Source organism: Sapajus apella, unplaced genomic scaffold, assembly GCF_009761245.1.
Source record: "Sapajus apella isolate SASKATOON/1434 unplaced genomic scaffold, GSC_monkey_1.0 scaffold30, whole genome shotgun sequence".
Taxonomy (NCBI): Eukaryota; Metazoa; Chordata; class Mammalia; order Primates; family Cebidae; genus Sapajus; species Sapajus apella.
The window spans coordinates 4,571,431-4,583,282 of NW_022436970.1; the positions used below are offsets into that span (position 1 = coordinate 4,571,431).

The window sequence follows — 11,852 nt, forward strand, 5'->3', positions numbered from 1 at the left end:
CCTGCCTTCCCCTGCAACCCCCAACTGCCAATAGCCAGCAAGTCATATGGCTGCTGTCACCAGAAAGCCTACTGTCAGCTGAAAGGATCAGGAAAGAGGTCACAGCCCACAAGCAGACCATGGGTAACCAGCTCTTGTGGAGCTGGCAGGAAAGCCAGCAGTCAAGGCGCCTACCCAGTGGGGACAGGAGGGATTAGTTCTGATTACCCAGCCTAATCCAATGGCAATTGTCTTCCTGAACTTGCCATCTCGGTTACTGTAGATTTGGACACCACACCCACTGTCACCTAATACCCAGTCCTGTGTTAGTTAGGGAAGCTTCTCCAGAGATGGTTTCTGTAAATTGCATGGTGGGGAAGGCAAACCATGTGGGGAGAAACACGTAACACATTTCAGGTGCCTACCGTGTGCCATCCCCAAGGCGGGCACTTCACAGACACAATCGTATTTCATCTTCACAGTGAAGCTGCTGGGTGGGTATTCTTTGCTATTTCACAGCTAATGACTTGGAAGCTTCAGTCCCTTCTAAAGATCGGTGTAAGAAACATAATTTCTCACAGCCTGCAAATGGCAGAGCTGAAACATGAATAAACATAAATGTTCAAACGCTCCTAATATTCCACTCCAGGTTTGCTGGAGTGGAATATTAGTGAGGATGTGGAAAGGAACAAGAACACTCATTCGTTGCTGGTGGGAATGTACAAGTGGTACAGACAGTTTGGAAAACACTTGGGCAGTTTCTTAACCCATTTCCCTTTTGCCCCGAGAAAACTGTTGTCTCTCATTGAAAGTCAGCCAAATTTGCTTCAGCCTCAAAGAGCATGTTTACGTAATATTCAGCACTGGCAGCAAGCTGCTGTTTTTTTTTGCTAAATGGGAAACAGGTTTCAAAGTTAAACATAAATTTACCAAATGACCTGGCAATTCCACTCTGAGGTATCTTCCCAAGAGAAATAAAAATGTATATTCACACAAAGGCTTGTACCAAATGTTCTTTGTGGGATTGTTCATAATAGCCAAAGTTTGGAAACAACCTAAATGTCTATTGGAAATAACCCAACAGTCCAACTACTAAATGGGTAGACAGAATGTGGCGCAGCAATACGATGGAATACCACCAAGCAATAACAAAGAACAAACTATGGATCCAGTGAGGCACGGTGGCTCACATCTGTTATCCCAGCACTCTGGGAGGCTGAGGTGGGCAGATCACCTGAGGTTGGGAGTTCAAGACCAGCCTAGCCAACAGGGTGAAACCTGTCTCTACTAAAAACTACAAAAATTAGCTCAGCATGGTGGTGGGAGTTTGTAATCACACCTACTTGGGAGGCTGAGACAAGAGAATTGCTTGAACCCGGGAGGCAAAGGTTGCAGAGAGCCATGACTGTGCCATTGCACTCCAGCTTGGGCGACAGAGCAAAACTCCATCTCAGAGCAAAACTATGGATACATAGCATGACACAGATGAACCCCAAAAACATTATCAGTATGGCCAATGAAAGAAGCCATACACAAGACACCACATACTATATACTTCTATTTATATGAAGTGCCCAATGGAAACTATAAAGACAGAAAGTAGATCAGTGGATGCTGGAGCGGAGGGCAGTGGGGAGAATGCTAATATTAAATGTGTCTGAGGGATGTTTTGGGGTGATAACAATATTCTAAAATGAATCTATGGTGATGATTGCCCAACCTGGTAGATTTGCTTTAAAAAAAAATCATTGCATTTAATTAACACTTAGGGTGAATTATATGATATACAAAATATGCCTTTATAAAGTTAATTTTCACAATAGAAGCAAGGAGACAAACATTTAATGAGCACCTACTAAATTCACTGTGTTGTTGCTTGTGATAGCAAAAGCTAAATGTCCATCAGTAGGAATCTGGTTATTGTGTATCTAAAGAATGGAATCTTTATTTCAGGCCAGGCGTGGTGGCTCATGCCTGTAATCCCAGCAATTTGGGAGGCCGAGGTGGGCGGATCATCTGAGGGCAGGAGTTCGAGGCCAGCCTGACCAACATGGAGAAACCCTGTCTCTACTAAAAATACAAAATTAGCCAGGCGTGGTGGCGCATGCCTGTAATCCCAGCTACTTGGGAGGCTGAGGCAGGAGAATCACTTGAACTGGGACGCAGAGGTTGCAGTGAGCCAAGATCGGTCCATTGCACTCCAGCCTGGGCAACAAGAGCAAAACTCCATCTCAAAAACAAAGGGAAATGGAATGTTTTTGTTTTGTTAACAACAATGGCCTTTTTTTTAAAATGAGATAGGCCAGGCATGGGGGCTCCTGCCTATAATCCCTGCACTTTGAGAGGCCAAGGCAGGTGGATCACTTGAGCCCAGGAGTTCAAGATCCACCTGGACAACATGGCAAAACCCCATCTCTACAAAAAATACAAAAATTAGCTGGGTGTGATGGCGCATGCCTGTAGTCCCAGGTGCTCAGGAGGCTGAACCAGGAGGATGGCTTGAACCTGGGAAGTTGAAGCTGCAATGAGGTGTGAGGGCACCACTGGACTCCAGCAACAGAGTAAGATGCTATCTCAAAAAAAAAAAAAAAGAGAGAGAGAGGGAGAGAGACAGTTCTGTATGCACTGATATGGAATAATCTCCAGGATACATTAAATAAACAATGTATAATAGTGTAGGGAATATGATCACTTTTATAAGCAAAGAAGAAGGATGAGGAGGAGGAGGAAAGAATCTAATATGCTTATTTATACATATATTGACTAGAAACACACAAGAAAGCTGTACCTTACTTGCTCCTGGGAGAAGGCCTAAGTGTTGGGAGAAAAGAAGACATGCCACTTGGGGACAGTGATAGTCTTTGTATATCTTTTTAGATACCTTGAATTTATATATTTTACCTAATAAGTAAAAGGTAACTTTTCAATATTAAGAGTGAGCACCTCCATGTGCCCTACAGTGTGTTGGGTGCACAATTTGTCACAGAGGCATGGTGAATACTGGGCTGGCAGCAGCTCTTCTGGATTTGTTTTGAATTTATTTTAGGTGGAAGAGCCTTTCCACTGACTCTCCTCTCCCCTGCTGTTTCAAATGTGTGGCAGTTTCCAATCTTTATGAGAGGGGGGAAAAATAGGCTCCAAGTTAAATAAAACCTGTGTGAGGCCACAGTGGCTCACTTCTATAATCCCAGCACTTTGGGTGGCCAAGGCAGGTGGATCACCTGAGGTCAGGAGTTCGAGACCAGCCTGGCCAACATGGTGAAATCCCATCTCTACTAAAAATACAAAAATTAGTTGGGCATGGTGGCACACACATGTAATCCCAGCTACTCGGGAGACTGAGACAGGAGAATTGCTTGAGCCCAGAAGACAGAGGTTGCTGTGAGCCGAGATCACGCCACTACACTCCAGCCTGGCCGACAGAGTGAGACTGTCTTAAATAAATAAATACATAAAACAATAAATAAAACCTTTGTGAGAGTTTAGTACCTCCACAATTTTACAAGTGAAAAACACACCTGAAACAGACAGGTTAGGTGACATTTCCAAGGTCACACAGCTTGTTAGTGACAGAATCCAGGTTTCTTGATTCTGATTTTCCATGTACTGCGTTGAAAGGATACATTCTCTTGCCTATCAGGGTAAAGACAGGGAAGAGAGAACTTACAGTGCTATAAACATACAAAGTGTGACAGTGCTGTAATCGGACCCACTTTCATGAGTTAACTGGTTAAAATCACTTTGGTTTGAAGCTGAATGTCATGGGCTGATTGCTGTGTCCAGTCCAGGAATGTGTCATCAGTGTCATCACAAACACTTGATGGTAAAGAAAGCCTCCCTCTGGCTTGTTTTTCTCTTGTCCTCCGCATTTGCCCAGGCTCCCTACGTTCCCACGCTCATTCCCCTGTAATGAAAAACTCCAAAGCAACTCCAACTAATCCTCCTTAAGAGAATGTTTACTTTCAATGTGACCAAGAGGTGAAATGCTGTGGAATTTCTGGCATCGGATGATACAAGGGACAATCTGGAAAATCTTAGTCTCTCTTCTGTCTCACTCCCCTCTCCCCCGACAAAAATAAGACCAAACCTGAGTGTAGTTAACTGAGCCTGAATTCATTATGCTGAACTAACAACATCTCAGCAAGTTCATTCAGAAAAAAATCAACAGTGTGGGGACAAGGAAGATGTTTGCTGGAGAGTGGCCGTCTGATTTCTGCCACCTTCTGTCCTCATCCTTCAAGCCAGCCAGTCAGAGTGTCAGAGTGTCTTAGGGGAACACTTTCATATAATGCCACTTGCCTTATTTCCAGAATATTTTTTAATAGAGATGGGACCCCACTGTGTTACCCAGGCTAGTCTAAAACTCACCTCTGCCTTCCAATACAGAAGATTTTTATTGGTTCTTTATCTAATCTCGTTCTAAAAAATAAAGTGTGCCTTACAGATAAGGAACATCACATTCAATAAAAATGAACTGTAGCCAATGGTTCATTCTATTTATTTTTATTTCTTTTGAGATAGGGTCTCACTCTTTTACCTGGCTGGAGTGCAGTGACACAATCTCTGCTCACTGCAACCCCCGCCTCCTGGTCTCAAGCGATCCTCCCACCTCGGCCTCCTGAGTAGCTGGGATTACAGGCATGTACCACCATGCCTGGCTAATTTTTGTATTTTTAGTAGAGACAGGGTTTTGCCATGTTAGTTAGGCTGGTCTCAAACTCCTGACCTCAAGTGATCTGCCCACTCTGGCCTCCCAAAGTGCTGGGATTATGAGTTGCTCATGCCACCATGCCTGGCTGGTTCATTCCATTTCTGAGGCAGGTCTGTTCTGTGGAAGAACATTTTAACTTGCCTTAGCTGAACTTTAAAGCACGCCCATCCTAATTTCTTTTTAAATTTTTCCTGGCTTACCTTTAGCAATAATATCCTGAATCTTTAAAGCGTAAATGTTCCCCATGGCTAACTTTATGACTAAGGGAAGACATGGTATGATTTTAGAGGACTTTTTCCAAAATAACTAAAATCTCCTAAAGTGGCCATTCGCTTGAACTGGCAACGAAGCCTCTCCCGTCACTCAGCAGCCCAGGGACTCAGTTGGTGAGATCTTACCCTTCCTGCTTGGGTGGCTCTGATTGGTCTAAATTGCGGTGCTCTTGCTGACTGATTGAGTCATTAACTAAAGTTTAAGCCAATCACATGTGGCACTCTCCAAAAAGTAGTTCAGGGTGACCCAGTCAGTGCAAAGCTTAGGTTGTTCACTCTGTCATCTACAGAAAAAGGGAGGCACGTGGACCTCAGTGGAGGCCGATAGCTATCTTGAGACTGTGCTAAAGCTGGCCTGATAGAACCAAAACAGAGATGAGCAGAGCTTCCAGAAATGCAGAGAAACAGCATGGTCCTGACCAAACTCCTGGACTCTTCCATGGTGTAAGCAATAAATCCCTGTTACTGATTAAGCTAATTTGAGTTGATTTTTTTTTTTTTTTTTGAGACAGAGTTTCACTCTTGTGCCCCAGGCTGTAGCACAATGGCACAATTTCAGGTCACTGCAACCCCTCTGCCTCCTGGGTTCAAGCAGTTCTCCTGCCTCAGCCTCTCAAGTAGCTGGGATTACAGGGATATGCCACCATGCCCAGCTAATTTTGTATTTTCAGTAGAGATGAGGTTTTGCCATGTTGGCCAGGCTGGTCTCGAACTCCTGACCTCGTGATCCACCCACCTTGGCCTCCCAAAGTGCTGGGATTACAGGCATGAGCTACCAGGCCTGGCCAAGTTGATTTCTTTTTTGCTTCTAGAAGGCATATCCTCTCCTCGTTGGCCCGCAGTGCCGGAAATTCCTACTGTTTGCCTCTCCATTCCAGATCTCTATGTTGGACACCAAGTTATGACCAAGCAATTGACAGAAGTAGTGAATTGAAGAGTAAATGGCTTAAACAAAGCCATCTAATTCTCAACAATTCTTTCATCGTCAAGAAGGCGGGGAAGAAGAAGTATGAAAAGCATAGCGAACCAATCTAATTTCTGGTTTTCATATTCATCCCTTCTCTTTCTGCCCTCTGCGTTTTTATTTTGTTTTTCTGGATTTTCTTTACATAGAAGGACCACCTTCCATCTCAATCTGTTCAAAAACCCCGCCGGGTTTTCTAACCCCTAGCTCAAATGCTAGTTTCTCTTTGAAGGCTTCCCTGATATCCTCAGCTGCAGAAAAAAGAAGAAGAAGAAAAAAAAAAGCCCCCTAAAAACTAGAGAACATTAGCTTCAGTGTGTTGTCCCCACACTCATTGTCACCCCCGGCAGCTAGACTGTAAACTGCTTGCCTCAAGGCACCTGATGGGCTAACCTTTTCCGTCCACAGCACTAGCACACTGTATCTGTGTCTCCGGCACCCCCTGAGAAGTAAGGCAAATGTGGTGATTGAAAAGATTAAGTACGAATAGGTTTTCTTCAGGAACTACAGGCCAAAGAAATGGCTACAGCCATGGTTCTCAGAATGAACCTGGGCCATGCCATCAGCATCACCTGGGAACAAGGAAAAGATGCAAATTCTTTTGAATTTGAAACTTCAGAATCAGAAACTCTGGAGGTGGAGCCCAGCAGCATTTATCTTAACAAGCTCTTTAGATTCTGTTGCACTTGAAAGTTTAAGACCCACTGGACTCAGAGGAAGGTCTTAAATTAGAGGTTGGGGAGCACATGAGCCTGGTTGTCTAACAGCAGGGTTGAAGATCAAGTGAAAATCAAGGTGCGTTGTGCAGCTGAGACGTGAGGACAGCAGTGGAGGGGCTGGCCCCCGATAGGGAGGGTGCAGTGATCCAGACCTGAACTCTCTGGGACTGAGCTTCTCTTCAGTTTGCTGCCTGTCTCTTCAAGCTGATGTTGCTGCCTGTCTCTTCAAGCTGATGTCTGAAATCTGATCAGTTTTGTCTATTTAGGCCATGCCAGGTGGGCATGCATAAGCAGAAATCCCAATAAGGGCTTGAAACAAGTTGAAATGTTTTCTTGGATGTAGGTCAAGTGTCTGTTCTTTCGTTTTCGCCAACCCTAAGACAATATGATCACTTTCTCCCAAGTTGCTTTACATGTTTGCATTTTCAATTTTTCTTCCCGGCAGCATTCAACCCAGAATCACATATCCTGAGTTCCCTGTGAACCTGTCTAACCGAGGTGAAGAATGTATCAAGGTGTTCTGATGTGCCTGGGAAAAAGCTGTGGGGTGTCTCAGTAAAAACAAGGGGCAACAAGAAAGACGTCTGATAAAGTTCTTGGAGCTAGCCCATAAGCCTGCTTGTGAATCTTGTTGGCTCGCTCCCATCACTGACTGGCTTTTCTCCCTATTCATTGTGTGCTTTTATCACTGACCCTGCGCAATTCTAGTGCACAGTGCAATCCCTAGCCTGGAAACTACACTTCTGAGTTGGCCCAGAGCTTCTGTCCCTGCTCAGCTCTGCCTATGGCCCGTCCATTTCGGAGAGTTTTCACCTCCACTCCCACCCCCACCTCTCTCAATGCAAGCCTTGACTATAATCTTTGGAAAAAGGCTGGGTGCGTGCCTTAGTTTTCATCATAATCACAGACCTTCATTACTATGGATTCCCAAACAGTCATGTTTAAATACGGTACAGATATGTATTGAAAAGCATTCCCAGATGTTGATAAATCTCTACTTCTGCTTTTAGATAATAAGCATCAATTATCCATCAACGATTTTCAGTTAAAAAAAAAAGTTTTTTTCTTATTTATCATGGATACATTCTAAAAGATAATCTTTTTTCTTATTTTGTTTTCAAACACATTGTTTTCAAGCATAGAATTTTTCTCAAATAATCTAATTGTCTGTGTTATGTTTAATTATTGCACTGATACTGATACTGTATAGTTTTTATTTATATATTTATATTATGGTGGTATTCTAAAGTTTTAGCAAAAAAAAAGAGAAGCTTTTAATTAACTAAGGTGAATAACTATCTTTTGTTGAGAAACTATGATTCGACAGATACTGTAGGTGTATTCATGCATCTAATCCTCCAACAATCTTGTTAAAGTGAATGCTGTTACCATTTTACAGATGAGTAAACTGGGGTTCAAACAGGTTGAAAAGTTGTGCTAAAGTTAGGAGTCAATTCCAAATATGACTCTGAAGCCTGGGCTGCCTTTCTCAGAACCTCCCCTGCTTCTCCCACCTCCATCCAGAGTAAGATACTAACTCAACTGCATCCTCATCACAGGAGCTAATAGCTACACGCGAGTGTTTATGAGGCTGCTAAAAACTCATCAAATTGGAGGAGAAAAAAACTTTGCAGGTAACGACAATAGGAACCCTGCCCTACTTAAAAACTTCCCCAAGTTGTGACTGTTTGGTAAAAACATCGAAAGGACAATGTAATTTGGGAGCTAAAGTACGTTTAGTTTGTTTCAAATCCTGATTTCCAAGATCTGAACATGGTCATTGGCTATCCCTGCTTTTTAATACCGGATTTGTGAGGTTGTTGACTCGGAAGGTAGCCCTCAACATCCTGGGCTTCAATTCAGAAGCCACACAGCAAAAACCCTCCTTCAATTTGTCCTTAGTTGATATAGAATTGTAAAACATATCATGTATCTCTGGAATTATCATTCCTGGTTAATTAATCTTTAGAAATAAAGGCTACCTTTACTTAAGGAAAAGGTTGTGGAAAGGAAATAATTACAGCAGAGGCAGCTCTAAATGCCGTTCTTGCTTTTATCTATTTTTAAATGATTGCCAAATGTCTGTAACTGACACCCTTAATCAGGGTTTTCAAAGTTTAGATGTGTTCATTAAAATGTAATATGACAGTGGTGGCATTTAATTGATGGATTTTTTTGGCTTTTTGCCTTAAAATTTTTAGAACCTCTATTGAACAGCCTGATAAATGTTTACATCAGCCATTTTGAAATGCCTGATAGCTTTTCAGCAAATTGCATTACCTGTTGTCAGACAATATACTGCTGTGTCTACCGACATAGGAGAGATTTTCAATTGTTCAGTTACTCCACAATAAAAGGAGTAACTCTTGACTAAAATACTCAAATATTTCAGGCAAAAGTATCTGGGGCCGGAGTCACCTGGATGGTTGATTTCATTTTTTTATGTTACTTTGCAAAGCTTTACATATCACTCCTTTGAGTCATCCTCTATATTTTTCCTAACTGTCAAGATAGACGTGATGTGAAAGAAACTATTTTCATTCATTATTGTCAAGCCAAAATAAGCACACATTTAAAAATAGCAATAATTTTCAAAAACGGTCAAAATGGACTTAAACTACAAGACCATGAGAATTTGCCCACTTTAAAATCTTATATGCCCAAATATCCCGTATAGCCCCTGTTTCATCTTGTTCTATTTAATAAGGAAACCATCTGCTTTGTTCTTTGTTGCAGAAAATGTAAACAACTATATATATTGAAACACAGCCATTCCTTATGTAAAAGCCAAAGTCTACATACTTACTTTTCAATACTCTTTGTCCAAAAAACGTTATAGGAGGGCTGGCTCGGCTGTGGATTCCCCAGGCTGTGTGTGAGGCATTGATTGGGTGTCCCTGTTCCCGGGACAGGGATTCAAAGGAGTTACAGGGCTCAGGGTCTTTTCCACGATCAGGTCAAAGCACAGATGGGTCTGCTTCGAAAAAGTTCATATCTTCCTAAGAAAGGAAATTCCATGCCCGGGGAAGTTCTGGAAGAAGAGCATTTTTTTCCCTGCCCTTGAATGAACTAGGTCATTGCTGAAGCTGGAGAATATATTTTAGCATCCCTGTGATGAAACTTGAGGGCTGTTTCTGCAGTAGGTGCGACACTTGTTGACACCGCTGGGGAGGCCCTGGCAAGGGGGCCTGGTGAAATGCAGCCCCAGGGAGCTGATGAAACCCAGACGAGCTGTCACTGGCTGCTGCTTGGGAGACCGAGCAGCTCTTTACAAAGCCCATGCTGGACCTTGGGCTTAGTTGCTCGCCCCTTAGGAAAGGAAAAACTTGCTGCCTGATGAAGTGGTTAAGGCTGAAGTAACACAACCAGCTCTCGTACCAAGGGTATCAGGCATTTGAAGTACACATAGGAAACCCACGGAGGGGGTGGCGGGGAGGTGGAAATAAGAGTCATATGTTGATCATTTAGAGCAGATATTATAGCCGTCCTCTGAAGTTCTCTGAGAAAGGCAGAAGCCACAGAAGGAAGGCGGGATCCACCCTCCTCACCCTCCTTACCCCCATTACCCTTTCCTTTCTCTCTCTCTCTCTCTCTCTCTCTCTCTCTCTCACACACACACACACACACACACACACACACACACACACACTCCCCTTCCTATTTTGACTATAATAGAAAGAAGAGAATGGAAAAAGATCAGAAGAAATCCACAGAAGAAATACCACAGGTCCTACTCCTTCAAATTGCCTGGAATGGATCTTGTTGGGAAAGCAGATTTTGTAATGTGAGCATTTCTTTTACTGAATTCTATCCAAGTCCAAAAACATAGAGAATTCCTTAGCTTCATTCTGTAACCACTTAGCCACTCCACAAAAGTATTTTAATGTATGACACCTGGAAACGGACAGCTTAGAAACCTCTTTTGAGATTCATGGAGACGGCTCAAATTAGCAGCGCCAGGGGTGACTTTGAAAGGGGCATAGCTATAAATATTCACTCTGTGTGGAGCACTGCAACCCTCAAAAGCAAATTGTTTTGACGTAGCACAGAATGTGCATCACTATCCCTTGGTGGAATGCAATTTTCACAAGATGAAAATCATCATCTAAAAATCATTAAATATTAAGAAATATAGGGGTGATGTGTTCTGTTTTTGTTTTTGTTTTTGAGATGAAGTCTCGCTCTGTCACCCAGGCTGAAGTGCAGTGGTGCGATCTTGGCTCACTGCAACCTCCGCCTCCTGGGTTCAAGCGATTCTCCTGCCTCAGCCTCCTGAGTAGCTGGGATTAGAGGTGCCCTCCACCACACCTGGCAAATTTTTGTATTTTTATTAGAAATGGGGTTTCACCATGTTTGTCAGGCTGGTCTCGAACTCCTGACCTCATGATCTGCCCACCTCGGCCTCCCAAATTGCTGGGATTACAGACATGAGCCACTGCCCCTGGCCAGATGTGTTCCGTTTTTCAGTTTTATCTTTATATGAGAAAAAAATATATTAAAGCTGAGAACACTGTAAAAGAATGACTGTCTCCTGGGGAACACATCTGTGAAATGCAACAGAACACAGAAATTACTAATTCTTCGCAACTGGTTGGCTTTATGGAAAGCTGAGGTCCTCACAATGTAAGGTCTTTTCCAGATAAGAAAGAGGAGATAGCTTCAAGTAGGGAATGAAGAGAGGAAGAAGGTGTGATGATAAAGAATAAACAAACGCTGTCACACACCACAGGAGAGGGGGCAGCCACAAGTGAGAGAATGTCCCAAAGCAGTAGATAAATGTGATACGGTTGTGAAAGAAGTGTTGCCTGGGAGTTCTTAAATGGAAAAGTTGAAATTCAGTATGAAACTTAATTTTGTTTCTCTAAAATAATTTGAAAAACCAACTCCCTCCACTCCTAGCATTCATCTCCTAGCAAAATAAATATAAAGAGCTGAAGGTGTATGTGTACATATATACACACACGCGCACACACGCACACACACACACACATACATACATACAATGGATTTACCTGTATTTGTTTTATTCGCCTCATGAATCTGCAGCCACAGAATTTATGTTTTAATCTTAGGTTTGGGGAGGAGGCATGAAAGAAAATCAGAAACAGAAATCTTGGAAATAACTCAGATTAGGCCTGTAATCCGTGCATTTTGGGAGGCTGAGGCAAGTGGATCACTTGAGGTCAGGAGTTCGAGACCATCCTGGC

At 42.9% G+C, this 11,852-nt stretch overlaps 1 protein-coding gene across 2 annotated transcripts in view; it reads right to left on the reverse strand.

Moving 5' to 3' along the window:
* The window catches only part of ALPK2 (alpha kinase 2), a 137,494-nt gene extending 127,347 nt beyond the window's left edge, over positions 1-10,147 (reverse strand). For both annotated transcript variants that reach the window (XM_032293601.1, XM_032293602.1), the window contains exon 1: positions 9,452-10,147. The gene's annotated coding sequence lies outside the window, so the exon portion shown is untranslated. The remainder of the gene's footprint in view (positions 1-9,451) is intronic.
* Positions 10,148-11,852: the final 1,705 nt, after the last annotated feature.